Source organism: Zingiber officinale, chromosome 9A (genome assembly GCF_018446385.1).
Source record: "Zingiber officinale cultivar Zhangliang chromosome 9A, Zo_v1.1, whole genome shotgun sequence".
Taxonomy (NCBI): Eukaryota; Viridiplantae; Streptophyta; class Magnoliopsida; order Zingiberales; family Zingiberaceae; genus Zingiber; species Zingiber officinale.
Window position 1 is genome coordinate 14,556,071 of NC_056002.1, and position 15,597 is coordinate 14,571,667.

Consider the following 15,597-nt stretch of genomic DNA (forward strand, 5'->3'; position numbering starts at 1 on the left):
TGATATAAAAGAATGGGTCGCCCCAGTATCAAATAGTGCAGTAGCTAAATGCTGAAAAATAACTACTTGACCTGTTACGACCGTGGAGGCACTAGCAGCTTCCTCTTTAGTGAGGGAGAATACTCTGGCACTGGCTGAAACTGGCGGGACTTCCAACCTTCCTTGACTGAGCTGAGGTTCATCCAGAGTTGCAGGCATGTAGTGTAACTGAGGCTTGTTCCCGTGTTGCGCTGCCTGTTGCTGTGATGCTTTGAGCTTGTTAGGACATGCCTTAGCCAGGTGTCCTTCTTGACCACACGAATAACATCCAGTCATACCCAAAAGACAGGCTCCTGGATGTACTCTCCCACATTTAGGACAGGGATGGAACTTGGCCTGCTTATTTATTGGACCTCCCTTTTGGTTGCCTCCTGTATTCCATCGTTTCTTTTTGTTATCTTTGCCCTTCCAGTTCTGCTTGCTTGCCTGGGGTTTCTGACTCCCTGCTGTCATGCCCTCTATCTTGACTGGCTTCAGTTGCGTTTGTTGTGCCTTGATGCTATTCAGATAGTGCTCAGCGACTAATGCTCTGCTGACCAGCTCTTCACCAGTCTATGGTCGGTGAGTTCCACTACTCACGTTAAGTGCTATTTCTGGCCTCAGCATTCGGAGCATCAGTCTGACTTGTTCTTTCTCTGTACTTACTAGCTCTGGGTAGAGACGAGCTAGTCTGTTGAATCTCTTGACTGCTTCTTCTACTGACAGGTCACCCTGTCTGAATTATATAAACTCCTCATAATGTTTATTGGTGATCCGTTGGCGGAAGAATTCTTCGTAAAACTCTATCTCGAAGTTGGCCTAGCTCATCTGGTTGGCTGCTCTCTTGCTCTTCACTCTCTCCCACCACATACGAGTATCTCCAGATAGGCAGAAAGAGGCACACTTGACCTTCTCGACTTCTGGCCAGTCAAGAAGTTCCATTGTGCTCTCCAGTGTCTTGAACCAAGCCTGAGCATCCCAGGGCTCAGTCGTGCCTGAGAAGCTTTCCGGCTTCAGTTTCAGCCACTGTATCAGATATGCTTATTGTCTTTTAGGTGTTGTGGTGACTTCCAGGGCAGCTGGTAGAAGTTCAGTCACCATTGGGGTCTCCACATTGATAGTTAGGGGAGTGGGAGGGACTGGCTGCCGATTAGCCATCAGATTGACAATTACTTGATCCTGCTCTGCTACTTGTCTCTGGAGTTGAGCAACGACTTCAGAGAGATTTGGTTCAGTTGCTCTGGGCTCTTCGTTCTCCTGTGCTTGGTCCTCAATACGAGCGGTACGGGGGCGTCCTCTTCTTGACATCTTGTCATGTAGAGAGAGAAAACTTGAAATTGTCTCTATACTCTCTAGACATATAAATAAATATTTCTAAGGATTTCTCTATACTACAAATAATAAGGAAAAGCATACTAAAAGGAATTTAAGTACTTTCTTAATTGAAGATGGCAAAGCTGATGCTGATGTGTGTGTGATGCTGGAGAATGGGGACTGCTCTGATACCCTCCTCTCTACTAGTCTGTGAGGGTGGGATGCTACTGGACTACTAACTTTTCTTAACTAGAATTGCTCATATGTAGATAATATTACTTGAAACTCTGAGAAACTTAAGACATGCAATTAAAAAGCAATAGAAAACCTAAATAACTCATCTCAACATTCTACTCAAGAATATGTTCACAACTAAAACATATCAATCTACACATGCATGTGAGAATAATACAACTCAAAGAAAAATGGAACTAAGGTGCATAGCAATTTAAATGAAAAAGTTCTAAATACATAAAAACATCCTAAGAACAAAACCATCCACATAAAAGAACTATTCCAATAATGCAAGAAAGACTAAAACCACCTAAATTTCACAACCAGTCTTAAATACAAAACTTAATAAATTCTTTAATTAAGGTCCCAAGGCTTCTACAGTCCAGACATCACACATCCATCCCGCACCTCCTTGTTGCCTTCCTTCACTGTACCTTCCCTTTCCCTTTATCTGCAGTAAGATGAAATGCAACTATAAGCGAATGCTTAGTAAGCACTATCTAACTCACAAAACTCGAATAAGCATGTGAACATAAAGAAATCTAAAAACTGAATACTTTAAAAGAAATACTACTCATGCTCATCTAATAGCAAAGGAATCAAACATACTGAAATGCTAAACATGTAAACCTGCTCAACTAATAGCATATAACAGTAAGAACAATCTAAACAACATGCTAGCATAAAAGAAAAACTAAACTTACTGATCTTTAAACTTATGTAAAACTTATTTCACTTGTTCAAAAACTTATACTTTTATACTTCAAAATAATAATCTCTTGGGCCTAGGCTTAGTACCATTTGCGCGCTCCTTAATAGAAACTGAGGTAGCGAGTCACCAGTCCTACAAGGGTAAAGACCTCGATCTTACTAGGGCCAAGACCTCGGAATTGGTCACCTGGATTTGTTTAACGACAACTTTGGAAGTCGGGTACTAGCCTCTTCAAATAAAATACTTGTTACTTATAAATACTTCTAATAAAAGAATGCCTCGACAACCAAACAGCAAGCAAAAATAAACTGTTTGTATTCATTGCGTATACATAGAAAACTAAAACTAAATGCTTGATCACATGCTGTTCATGTCCAGCAAGTTCCCAAGGAATCTAAATCTGCAATGCCAAATAATAAGACTTTTCACACTCACACAAATCCAGCCAAAAGAACAAACCTGCATGGCTACAAAAAAAAATAGGTATTCACGCCCATTGACTAGAAATGAAGATTTAGGACTACATACTATAAGAAGCAGAAAACCACTCATACTTAGTAAACCAGCAAAAGGGTCTAAAGCTGATATGAACTTTATGGCCTATTCTTGTTCATTGTATAGCACAACCGAAACCAACAATAAGGGATGTTCGTGCCCACTTCATAGCACAACTGAAACCCAGCAGTAACAATGAAACTAAACTACATGCTCAAAATTAATCTAACCCATTCTATGTTCATTGCCCAGCAACAAAATCCGAAACTTGCAGGGCTCTATATGAATCGAACATGCCAATTTAAGGTAACAAAGGAAAAACCTATACCAAAGTCTGTAACGCTAATTATAAGGGCTGAAGATGTCTAAACCACATGCATAATCTATACAATTCATATCCTTTCTTTGAGATTCATGACAACAAGCTCAAGAACAACTCTCCTTGTGGCATACTTCAAAAAAAAACAAGAAGAAACAAGAATTTGAGAGCTACTCTTACTGCAGGTGAGAAGCACTTACCTTTGTTCTTGACCTACAACTGAAATTGGCCTCTAGGGTTTCGGATAGCTCGAATCTCCGGCGACTCCTCGCGCCTACGTGTTCTCCTCGCCGAGAGGATCATGAGGATGTGAAGAAACCTTCGGATGGGTCCTTGGCCGGCCGCCAAAGACGAAGTCCTAGCCCCCGACTTCGTTTCCGCCCGAACAGTGCCACCGCACGTGAGAGAGGAGAAGAGAAAGGTTTTGGTCACGGGAAAAACCTAAGTTCTCTCTTTATAACTAGGGTATTCTGTTATCTAACTATTGCTTAAATTATTTCTGCCCCTTCTTTGATCAGCACGGCCCGCTTGGGCGCTTGGCTATCGCGCTTCGCTTAAGTCGAGACTGAGTCGGAGGTCGCGGGTTCGAACCTCGGCCGAACCTCTTTATTTTTTTGCAACTTCTTTCTTTTGGTAAAAATACCAAACGAACTCCGAAAATTGTATAAAAATACTCTAAAAATCTCTAGAATATTTCTAAAGCATTTCTAAATATTTTTAAGTACTATTAGGACTCGAAATTAGGAAATTTGGGTTGTTACAAATATAAATTTTATAATTTAAAGTTTTTGTCGGTCATTATTTTATGGCCAAGCCTAAATCTATAAGCTCTCATTTCAGCTTGTATAAAGTCCATTGATCGCTGAAACATCAAACTCTCTACATAGTACATCATAAAAAAGCATAATCTAACCTATAAGAAAATAATATTAAACTTGTAAGAGTCTATTTTGAGGTAAAGATGATGGAACATAAATAAATACTTACGATTTGCTTTGTGTTGGGCTATTTACTTGAATCGATTTAAACTCTCTTCCAGAGAAAGGTGCTCAACTAAGATGTAATATGTGATAGTATGACCAGTTTAGCTTCTTAAAAAAATGACACCTATACATAAATGACATTAGTAATTAATACATATCCAACACTTATTGTACTTATATATATATATATATATATATATATATATATATATATATATATATATATATATATATATATATATATATATATATAAGACGTAATACTTATAGTTTTATCAAAAATAGCAATACAATTTTCTATAACGCCGAGAGAGTTATAATGAATTATATGACCTTCCTCTATGTCTATGACCATTAGATGCCAATGATAAACTGCATTATTTAGGGGATAGAAAATATATCTAATGACTTATCTTCATCAATTTTAGCACTCTGTTTCAATGGGTTCTTGTGCATCATTCCAAACATTTCCTATGTAAACTAGATAAATTTTTAGTTGGCTACATCTGTTATATATAAAAACAAGATCAGGTGCTCAAATACCTACTTGAAATCTAACCTCACAAAATATGGATGGGTAGTATGGTAAGATAGAGATTTTGACTTCATTAGCTAAAATAGTCCAATAAGCATTTATGCAATCCCCATTGGTATATTGGGTCCAATCAAATATTATCATAAAAGATTGTATATCTAAAGAGAAAGTATCGTTGGACCATATTAGAAGCATCATAATCCTACATAATCAATTAAAAAATAAAATCAATAAGTTAGCACTATTAATTATCATTCAACTCCAATAATCATCATTGGTTTACATGAATATGTAATTACACTACCAACTAACTTACTTTAACTGACTCAGCTTCAATAATGCATCTACTATCACACTATCTTTATTCTTTTTAAAAAATATCTTTGCTTGCTAAAAAAAAATTCAAATTCTAACATGTCAATAAGGATTACAAAATAATGACTTACCTACAATTGACCCTACCTTCAATATTTTGGTCTTAAGCTTTTTAAGTTCAACATATTTTATTTCTATATTTGATGAACATGTGTCTTCAATCTTTGATGGGGCAGGTGTTGGAATCTAGTGCGCTAAACACGCGAAAGCGCAGCAGAAAAATTACTAGATCCTCTTATCCAGCGGATCCATGCGAAGGGAAGAAAATAATTTTTCATGATAATTATCTATGCTAAGCTACATGATAGGATTATACCTTTGTTGTGTGCCCTTCGCAATCCCGACAACAACCTTTTCTTTGGATCCAGATCTCAGCGCGTTCAAACGCCCGCGCCTTTATGGTATCCACACGAACATATTCTTCGTTTATCCCATGAACGAAGCCTTCAGAGAAGAACCATCTTCTTGTGCTAGCAAGAAGATTGGTTCGGCCATGAGCAAATTCACCCAAGGAAGGAAGAGGAAGAAGAGGGGGAAGATCAAGAGACACCCTTTTTCATCTTATTTTCATCTTATGAAAATTTCAATCCAAAAAGCCTATTTATATTCATCTAAGAATATCAAGGGTTTTTGTCTCTTTGTATTCCTCTTAATGGGTTGGATTTATCATATTGGATTAACCATTAATCCAATAACCCAATAAGTCTAACCCATTGAGTCTAACCCATTAATCCAATGTGTCTAATTCGGATTGGACTCAATCCAATGAGTGAGTTCATTTGAGTCTAACTCAATTAGTAACCTAAAAGGCCTAATCATCTCATGATTAGCTCTTAGGGCTAATTACTAACAATCTCCCACTAGCACTAGTGCCAATTACCACTAAGATGACACAAACACTTTGGATTTACCCATTATTTTTAATATCCTTAGTATTTTAGTCAAACTAAAATACCCATCTCTGAACTAATATATTCTTTGTGTGTGACCTTATAGGCTCTCGTAACGTTGACAATATATCCAAATCAACATTTGCGATACATAAACAAAGTGTGGCATCTAACAATGCATCATTGCTACCCAAGTGACGAGAAAGTCGAGATCCGACCTAACTTATCCGTGGCTATTATCTTGTATGACTCAGTCTCTCTATCCTTGATATCTAGATTGATCAATGAAGCATAGACCGTCTCATCCCCTTATCAATCTTTGTGTTTCTTGATCTCTAAGTAGACACACTATACAAATAAGCTCAATATCTCATATTGACTCATCTGAGTATGGTTATATATTCCTGTGTCCTACTAATCAAGGGGCCAACAGATATCACTTCCGTTATATGGAAGGGATAGATCCCATCTACATCACTCACATCCCTCCGCATAATTTTTTACATACCCAGTGATCGACTTTATAGTCCACCCTGTTACGGGTGACATTGGATGATACCAAAGTATACAACCCCTTATGTAGGGAACCGTAGTGACTTCAGGTCTAAGGACTATTTATACCAATAGTCACATGAGAATGTTTATGACACTCATACGACGATCCATGAAACATTCTCATGGCGGGTCATTCAGTATATATTCTCTAATATATACTCATATGTCAACCTGATATCTCATATCCATGACTTGTTAGATCAAGTCATCCGTTGACCTACATGCTAGTCTCAATGCATTAATATTGTCCTTGTATGTTAATGCTCGACTAGGAATAGTTAAGAGTAGTGTTCTCTACAATATCTCACTATCAATTCAACCAATTGATTATTGTAGATAAGAACCTACCACCCAAGAACATTATTATATTTATTCATTCGGCACTGAACTGAAGTAAATATAATAACCATAACCTTTGCCTTCTAATGAAATATGATACAAAATGTCCTAAGTCAATCAACTCTTGATTGCCTCTTAGGGCTTACACTAACAATCTCCTTATATCACTAGCATCAATCACTAAAATATCTCATATCCATTGGCCTAGTGTGACCATCATGCTTTCTTGGTGCCAAAGTCTTGGTCAAAGGATCTGTAATGTTAGCATTGTTTGGTTATCTGCATATCCTCATATCTCATATATCGAGGATCCCTCTAATGAGATAAAATTGTTGTAGTATTCAATACCCAAGACCACCATTTATGTAAAATACATGCCCTAACTGCAATCTAGAAATGTCCTTGTCAATTTTGGAAGCTTGCACTAATGTAACCCTTTACAGCAACAGCTGTAACCCTTTACAGCAACAGCTGTAACCCTTTACAACAACAGTTGTAACCCTTTACAGCAACAGTGTTGCTGTAACCCTTTACAGCAATAGTTGTAACCCTTTACAGCAAGCTCTTTATCGCTTCCAAAGATCAAGAAATAATTTAAGTTCTTCTCAAGTACTTAAGAATATTCTTGACTGTTGTCCAGTGACCTTCATCTGGATCTGACTAGTATCTGCTCGTTATGCTTAATGCATACGAGACATCTGGGCGAGTATAAAGCATGGCGTACATGATAGACCCTATAGTAGATGCATAAGGAATCTGATCCATGCGGTCCCTTTCTACCTTAGAAGAAGGACATTGAGTCTTCGAAAGACTCACACCATGTGACATAGGCAGGAATCTCTTCTTAGAATTCTCCATAGCAAAACTTTTAAGCATCTTGTCAATATATGTACTCTGGCTTAGACTAAGCCATCTCCCAGATCTATCTCTATAGATCTTGATGCCCAAAATATATGCTGCTTTACCTAAGTCCTTCATTGAGAAATAATTTCCAAGCTAAGTCTTCACTGACTGAAGAGTAGGGATGTCATTTTCATTGAGAAGTATGTCATCTACATACAATATGAGAAAAATGACTGTGCTCCCACTAACCTTCTTGTAAACACAAGGTTCATCTTCATTCTTAATGAACCAAACATTTTGATCACATCATCGAATCAAAGATTCCAGCTTCTAGAAGCTTGCTTCAATCCATAAATGGATCTTTGCAACTTACAAACCTTTCCAGCATGCTCTGGATCTATAAAACTCTCAGGTTGTGTCATGTACACATCCTCGAGTAGATTTCCGTTAAGAAATGTGATTTTGACATCCATCTGTCAGATCTCATAATCATAGTAAGCAGCAATAGCAAGCATGATCTGAATGGACTTGAGCATCGTAACTAGTGAAAAGGTTTCATCATAGTCTATACCATGAATCTATTTGAATCCTTTAGCCACCAATCTACCTTTGTAGGTATGCATATGACCATCCATGTCAGTCTTCACCTTGAAGACCCACTTACACCCAATAGGTTTGATCCCTTCAGGTGGATCAACCAAAGTCCATACTTGGTTAGTGTACATGGATTTCATCTTGGATCTCATGGCCTCTAACCATTTCTCAGAATCTGGTCCCTGTACAACTTCTTGATAAGATGTAGGCTCATTGAGACCAATAAGCTCTACATCACCGTGGTCAGACAAGAGAAAAGAATATCTCTCAGGTTGACGACGAATCCTATCAGATCTGCGTAAAGCATGTGCTACTTGAACAAATTGTTGTTCCACAACCTCTTGTGGTGCAACAAAACCCTGATCCACAACATCTTATGGTACCTGTTCAATTTCCATCACAGTGTCAGTGCTAGTATCTTGAACTTCTTCAAGATCAACTTCACTCCCACTAGTTTTTCTAGAAATAAATTCCCTTTCTAGAAACACACTAGTTCTGACAACAAACACCTTGTTATGTGTGGGATTATAGAAGTAATATCCCTTTATTTCCTTAGGATATCCTATAAAATAACACTTGTCCAATTTGGATCCTAGTTTATCTGAGACTAGTCATCGAACGTAAGCCTCACAATCCCAAATCTTCATAAAAGACATCTTGGGATTCTTCCCTATCCATATCACATATGATGTCTTTATGACAGCCTTAGATGGAACTCGGTTAAGTGTGAAAGTAGCTGTCTCTAGAGCATGTCCCTAGAAGGAAATAGGAAGATCTGTATGACTCATCATTGATCATACCACATCTAATAAAGTATGATTCCTCCTTTCTGATGCACTATTCCATAGTGGTGTTCCAGGTGGAGTGAGTTGAGATATGATCCCACACTCAACGAGATGATCATAAAACTCTTGACTAAGGTATTCCCCACCTCGATCTAATAGAAGCATCTTAATACTCTTACCAAGTTGATTTTATACTTCATTCTTGAATTCTTTAAACTTTTCAAAGGATTCTGACTTGTGTCTCATCAGAAACACATAGCCATATTCACTGAAATTATCAGTAAAAGTAATGAAGTAATGTTAGCCTCCTCTAGCTGCTACTCTAAAAGGGCTACATACATCAGTATGTATGAGTTCTAAAAGATCATTAGCCCTTTCGCAGTGTCCACTGAATGGAGTCGTTGTCATCTTACCTCGAAGACAAGATTTGCATGCCTCATATGATTCAAAATCAAATGAGTCCAAAATCCATCCTTATGGAGTTGGGATATGCAACTCTCATTTTGTGAACTAAGCGAGAATGCTAGAGATATGTTTGATTCAAATCATTAGACTTGAACCATTTGGTATTTATGTTATAGATTGGGTTACCAAAGTCTAGAACATAGAGTACATTCACAGGATGTGCACTACAATAGAACATTTCATTGAAATAAATGGAACAATATTTGTCCTTTATTACAAATGAAAAACCTTTCTTGTCTAAACAAGAAACAAAGATAATGTTCTTGGTCAAGGTAGACACATACCAGCACTCTTTAAGTTCTAAAACAAAGCCCAGTAAGCAAAGATAAGGAATATGTTCCTATAGTGACAACAGCAACTCTTGCACCATTGCCTACTCGTAGGTCAACTTCGCCCTTTGTCAACACTCTACTATTTCTCAGCCCCTACACATTCGTACAAATGTGAGACGCACATCCGGTATCTAATACCCATGAAGAAGAAATAGATAGATTGATTTCTATAACATATATACCTGAGGCAGAAGTCTCACTTCTCTTCTTTTTTTCAATTCCTCTAGGTATACCTTACAGTTCCTCTTCCAGTGTCCGGTCTCACCATAGTGGAAGCAAGTTCCTTCCTTAGCAACCCCACCTTTGGGTTTCAGTGCATGAGTCTTGTCCTTTCCTTTAGCTTGGGTCTTACCCTTACCTTTAGGCTTCCACTTGCATTTGTCCTTAGACACCATCAAAATGGTACTAGGCTTTGCCTTCTTAAGGTTGAGTTCAGCAGTTCTCAACATGCTCAATATCTTAGGCAGCAGTTTATCAATTTCATTCATGTTGAAGTTCATGACAAATTGACTATAGCTATTGGCAATGATTGCAAGATAAGACCAGTGGCCAATTCTTGGCCTAGTGGGAATCCCAACCTTTGTAGATTCTCCACATTCCCGATCATTTTGAGCACATATGGCCCTATGGGACTTCTGTCTTGCATTTTGCATTGAAATAGTACTTTAGAGATCTCAAATCTCTCATACCTTACTTGTCTTTGATATAGTTTTCTAAGGTGTTCAACCATATCATAAGCATCCATGTTCTCATATTGCTTCTGAAGCTCAGAGTTCATGGTGGCGAGCATAAGGCATGATACATCTAATGCATCATCTTGATACTTGTAAGCATCCCTATCAGCAGCTCTAGTGGTAGTAGCAGGGGGCACTTCAGGAATACACTGCTCTAGGACGTACAGTTTTCTTTCTCTCTTGAGAACTATTCTTATGTTTCTATACCAGTCTAGAAATTAGCTCCATTGAGCCTAGGGATGACAATTTTCCCTGCGGGTTTGGGGCCCCGCGGGGAAAACCTGAAATGGGGATGGGGATCCTCAATTTTTCGGGGATGAGGCGGGTATGAGAATACTATCCCCATTCCCGAACCGGCCCCGAATATTATTATTATTAATATTAATAAATAATAATATGTTTTTTTAAAAAAATATTAATAATAGTGTTAATATTAATATTGAAAATTTTGAAAATATTATTATTAATAATATTACTAATATTGATATTAATATTAATATTATCATTAATAATAATTATTAAATAATAATAATAATATAAATTAAATTTGGGAATGAGCCGGGGATGGGGATTTGATCCCCGTGGGTTCGGGTTCGGGGATTCCCCGAACCCGAAAAAATGAAAACGGGGCGGGGATGGGAATGACAAACCCGCCCCCGCCCCGCCCCATTGTCATCCCTAATTGAGCCTATTCTTATCAAGGACAGATCGCAGAGATAGTGTCTTCTACTTACTAGATGACATGGTGGTCTACAACAATAAAATGCAGAGAAGTATCATACTTAGATCATTTAATTATGCCTTTAATTAAATGATTCTCCCATTGAATTTTAAAGCTTGATAGAAGCAAGTCACTACTAGCTCTAAGCTCAAAAGCAAAGACATTCTAGTGGGGCAAGATTCATATTATACTTCATCTTGAGTTAGCTTTGGCTAATCGCCCAAGACTTGTATTAATTAGGTAGGCAACGTGTACCAATTGGACAAGATCCACATTATACTTTATCTTGAGTTAGATTTGGCTAATCGCCCAAGACTTAGTATAACTTAGGTAGACAATGTTTACCAATTACATCCTATGTAACTCTTGTATCCTTAGGTGAACAACACTGTTTGTTCGTTTTCTTATCTTATAAAATTCATATTATAATTCATCTTGAGTTAGCTTTGGCTAATCGCCCAAGACTAGTGTAATATGATTTACACCTTGTGGGATATGCCTTTAAGTTCTCAATCCAATTGAGATAACTTAATTAAGTCATACCCAAAGGTCGGTAGTCGGACATCACAATTGTCCTGTCGCATTCTACCAAGGATAAACGAGTCACTTTGCTTTAGTAAACTTGACTACAAATGATCGAGGTAGTAATGAGTACCAAACTCTGGTAGGCATATATAAATGACCTAATTACGATAGTTACACATGCATCACATACATCATGGCATATCATGACATATATCAAAATATACACAAGTTTAAATGATCATTTCTAGTACCATTGATTAGAGACATGTATGTAACTTCCTTTTCTTTAGGTCTATATCCTATTCCATCTTTGTTGTAAACGACTCTTTGGTCTTTAATGATCATATCTAAGTATTTGGATCCATTTGTGAACTTCTCTAAACATGCTCTTAACTCAATCACATCATTCTTCAATTTTTCGTTTTCTTTCTTGAGCATGCTTGACTCACTAGATGAACATGTGTCATTTTTAATAGACTTAAGCTTTTCCTTAAAAGTCTTCACCTTAGATTGTGATTTAACAAAAGCATTTTTGAGATGAACAATAGTTTTGTAAAGAAATTCTACTTTGGGAGATTCTTTTACCTCATCATCACTTGATGATTCATCGCTTGACTCTTCCTCACTTGATGAATCCTCTTGGCTTGAGACTTCCTCATGACTTGACTCTTCTTTGTTATCTTCAAATGTCATAAATGTCATATGTCGGGTAACATAACATAATTCATCTTCATCCGATGAGTCAACGTTTGGTGTATCCCATGTAGCTTGGGCCACCATGACTTCCTTCTTCTTCTTCTCCTTCTTCTTCTCCTTTTCTTCTTTCTTCTTTAATTCCGGGCAATTTGGCTTGATGTGTCCTTTCTTATTACATCCATAACAAATGACATTAGGGTTAAAACTTGAACTTTGATTACTTTTACCTTTTGAGGGTTGGAACATTCTCTTCACATCCTTCCTTGTGAATTTCCTTGATCTTCCCATCATCTTCTTGACATAATGTGTCACTTCACTTGCCGACATTTCATCATCACTATCCAATGATTCTTGCTCGGATTCGAATGATGAGGATTCCACCTTCTTTTCTTTCTTCTTTTTCTTTTCCTTGTTTTCTGCAACAAGAGCCATACTTTTCTCTTTTGAAACCACATTAGCTTGTTCATGGAGTTCAAACTCACAAAACAATTCATCAAGCTTAACTAAAGAAAGATCTCTAGAAACCTTATATGCATCAACCATTGATGCCCATAAGGTGGTTCTAGGAAAGGATTGGAGAACATACCTTACTAAGTCTCGATTGTCAATTTTCTCACCTACTACTACATGAAGTCCATTCACTATCTCCTTGAATCCACCGTGCATTTGACTCACGGTCTCATTGGACTTCATAGTGAAAGTTTGAAGTTGCCCCAACAAGAGATCTCTCTTGGCTCCCCTTGATTCGCTTGATCGTTCATTTAACTCAATGAGTTTTTCCCAAAGCTCTTTGGCGGAGTTGAATGGTCCTACTTTGCTTAGTTGCTCCTTTGAGAGTCCACATTGTAGGGTTGTTGTAGCCTTTGCATTTGCTTGAGCCTTCTTTAATTTTCCATCTCTTTTGTCCAATCCTTGGTTGAAAGAGGAGCTCCCGACCCATCCTTTGGCATCTCGAATCCATCTACAACACTAAACCAATTTTCAATGTCATTCATTAAATAATACTCCATCCTACCTTTCCAATATGCAAAGTCGTTGCCATCAAAGAAGGGTGGCCTTGCGGTGCTATATCCCTCTTGAAATGCCATTTTGATGCTTCGGTTGACGGTGAGGTCTTCCGATGCGAACCAAGCTCTGATACCAATTGATAGGACCTTTGCTATTGGCTAGGGGGGTGAATAGCCTTTCTTCGATTTTTCCTACAATCTTGTTAGCGGAAGCAAATAGAGATAAAGAAAATACAAGAAAACAAGAGAACAATGCTAACTCCTTGGTTTACTTGGTCTCCACCTCCTTGAGGTGACTAATCCAAGGCACACACCCACACAATCAAGCTCCACTATAAACTTCTCCTTCTCGAATCACAATCGAAGGTGGAGAAACCCTTACACAATTTCCTCTTCCTCTTTACAAAATGAAGATTAGGATCAGAAGGAGGAGAGTGAATATCTGTAGACTTGAAGATCACTTGATGAGTACTTTTTCAGTTTTTGAGCAGTAGTGCTTTCTCCAAGCTCTAAAAGTTGCTTTTATAGTTTTCCCGACATCAGTCGACTGGTATACATATCAGTCGACTGATGGGCTTCAACGACACTAAAGATTTGATGAGATTTTGAGCCGCCACTTCATAACGGTCATCTACCAGTCGACTGGTACTAGTACCAGTCGACTGGTGCTTGACTCCAATCTGTCTGCTGACCTTCTGTTCATTCTGTGTCTTGGTATCAGTCGATTAGTGTGGGTACCAGTCGACTGGTACCATATATCTTTGAAATTTACAGCAAACATACAGTTTCAGATATACATTATTTTATACACTTGAATTACTTCCTTAGCTTAGACTTCATGCCTCCAAGCACCTTCCCTTAGCCTTGCGCCCTTAAGATGCTTCCGTCTCCATGACTCCTCATCCTTGCGCTTGCCTTCAAGGGCTACCTTTGACTTTGTCATGCTAAGTCTCTATTTTGCCAATAGATCGCACCTCCGGAACTTTCCTTGCCAAGTTTTCATAATTGGTCTTCTCTTCATATCTGCTCACTCAATACTTATGTTAGATCAGAATTAATGTCCAACTTAAACTAATTTAATCAAATATCAACAATGAGTAATGTCTTGAGCAAGATTGCTGGGCACATGGTATCTCTGGCATAATGGCCAGGGGTCGATTCTCAGGAACTGACGACCTGGGGTTTACCCCGCCATGCGCCTATGGCCTGTGTACCTGCATGAACCTCCCTCCATATCCGTGGGGCCGACACTAGGGGGGCCGCTAAGGTAGCGGATCTACCTTTGAGCAAGAATGCTCCAACACATTTAAGGTAAGTTCTTTTTATACTGACTTAATAAAAGAACAAGGCCTTTATTATTATGAAAATGTGTGATCTTAATCCTGATATAATCACAAGCACATATCTAGTATTTATTTTTTTGACTTATCAATGGGTGAGATTTAGTTCGATAAATCAAGAGCCCCGATAAGTTAGGAAATGATATTATTTATAGTATGTGTTGTTGATTATAGAAGGAAACTGTGTCCTAGTAATCTAGGTTGATAATGTCCCTAAGAGGAGCTCATAAGGATTGTCATGTAAACCCTGCAGGTGGACTTAGTCCGACATGACGATAAGGTTGAGTGGTACTACTCTTGGAGCTAGATATTAATTAAGTGAGTTGTCAGTAACTCATTTAATTAGTGGACATTCGATATCTTAAACATAGGGAGATTAACACATTCATGATAAAGAGGAGCCCATATAGTAATATGGGATTAGTGCGGTAGTTCAATAATAACTCTTTAGTGAAATGAGATATTATTGATGAACTCGAGTTGGGTGTTCGGGGCGAACATGGGAAGCTCAAGTTCATCGGGAGACCAAAACTAATTCCTCCTCTCGGTCCCTGTCGTAGCCTCTTATTTATAAAGTTTTATACCCATCCATACTCACCTTCTTACCCACCTTAAGGTGGCCGACCAAGCTTAGCTTGGAGCCTAAGCTAGGGCCGGCCAAACCAAGGTGAGTTGGTGGCCGACCCTAGCTTGAACCCCAAGCTTAATTGGCCGACCACATTAAAATAAAAGGATTTTATTTTTTAAAATCTTTTCTTATGTGGAAGTCATAGTTTTAAAAGAGAG